The sequence below is a fragment of the Haemaphysalis longicornis genome, unplaced genomic scaffold (assembly GCF_048455015.1).
Source record: "Haemaphysalis longicornis isolate Haplotype H1 unplaced genomic scaffold, Haemaphysalis longicornis Haplotype H1 scaffold_14, whole genome shotgun sequence".
NCBI classification, from domain to species: Eukaryota; Metazoa; Arthropoda; class Arachnida; order Ixodida; family Ixodidae; genus Haemaphysalis; species Haemaphysalis longicornis.
In genome coordinates this window covers 37,931,334-37,933,101 of record NW_027526245.1, presented here as the reverse complement: position 1 = coordinate 37,933,101, position 1,768 = coordinate 37,931,334, and positions in this window count along the sequence as shown.

The window sequence follows — 1,768 nt, the reverse complement described above, 5'->3', positions numbered from 1 at the left end:
CGCCTAAGCCGTAGTTCTTTTTTATAGGTAGAAAAGTTGAATCCCCAACTCGGTTCCCCTTTACCCTAATAAATTCAGATAAACCGTAGTGCCGGTTTGTACGCAGTTCTTTCGCATCCCCGTCAGGTATAGTTTAACGTGCTTTCACTGTACTTTGATAACTTCTACTGTTTACCCCACAATTCTACTACTATAAAAGGAATGTGCCCTTTAATTAAGCGGAAATAGCCCATTTGGTAAGCTTGTCACCCCTGTCTAATTAACGTTCGCTTTTGGCGGCCTCAGCCAATCGCAGAGCTCTCGTATACGACATCATAAGTTCTGTTGCGGGAAATGAGATTGTGGGTCGCATGGCCATTCCCTTTTTTTCTAACTGTATCGTTTTTTTGAGCGAAGTTTACGTTAAAACGTGTGTCAGTTTGATTCTAGTGAGGCAATCTTTCGAATGAACTAAACGTATTTTGTCTGTATGGCCCCTGTAAAGAATATTCTGCTGAAATAACTGCTATTCTTATTAGTATCCCCAGGCAACCCAATAGCGGTTGGAGGAGAAAAACGAATCTTGTTATTTTCTAAATGCTTTTTCATTTATCGGGGCAAGTGGCTAATTCACTAAGTTGCATTGGAAAATTGCATTCCGGAATGTGTGCTACTATCGATGTCCTTGTAGATGTTCAGCAAGGCACGTCTGGATGAATAATTATAAGCACTTTTGAACGAACGAACAGCTGTGACAAAACAAGCACCGGTGGTCTCAGTTTGTGAACATCGCTACGCAGCAAGTCAGTTGCATTTACTGTGCACGCAATTATGAGCGTAATTTTTGTTAGCTCACACTGCGTAAATTGAACTTGAAGGGCCTCTTGGCACCATTTCTATCACTGTTCCCAAAGTCAAGTCGTCTAGTGAGCTCTGTCTCGTCTATCTTGGAGTCCTCTTCGTTTGCTCGGTTCCAAGGAGGCCGACGGGGGCGTAAAACCGCAGGAGCGGCCGCTTTAGAGCTGCTATCTAAAACAGCACCAGCCTGCCGGGCATTTTTCTGCAGCTATAGCGTGCTGTTTTGTCTCTCCGGCGTCTTTCTTTTGTCCCCTTTTGTCGCTGCGATGTTTTCTCGCGGTGCTGTTGGTACGTTTCGCTTGTTTGTCGCTGCTGCGTTAGCGGGCACACGGTTTTGGCGCCGCGCCCGTTGACGCGCGGGGCTTTGTATGGGCTTTATGGGCTCGAACTGTTTTGACGCGTGCGGGGTTGTTGCATCGTCCTTAATCGTGTTAGCGTGACGTCGGTACAATTAAGAACAGGGTTCTGTAGTCCCCCATGGTGCGCGTTATTTGGTGATGATTTTGGGTGATTCCCTGGTTTATGGTCTGCTACAGCATGTGTCGATTTTTGCTGATATTGGCGTTTTTTCTTTCACACGACACAGTTGTTGTTGACCGCCTGTCCTGTGCTCCATGCTCTGTGTCAGCCCCGTAATTTGGACGGCGATCGTCGTTGTCATTTTGGCTGCAAAAGAAGCATCAAGTAGTCGGAAGGTACCAAAGGTTTCGGCCAATAATAGTTTTTAGGAGGAGAAATTGTTTGAAGGTATTGTAGTCACTATACAATGGTCCTCGCATTCTTTTCTCACATCATATTCGTGATTGACTCCAACAGCGAAAACATGGCATTGCAACAGTAAAAACTTGGAATCGTGGTTAATCATTACAAGCAAGACAATGATTGTAAATGCCCATGTGATCCCAATGCGGCTGTCTGCGAGACAGCTGGA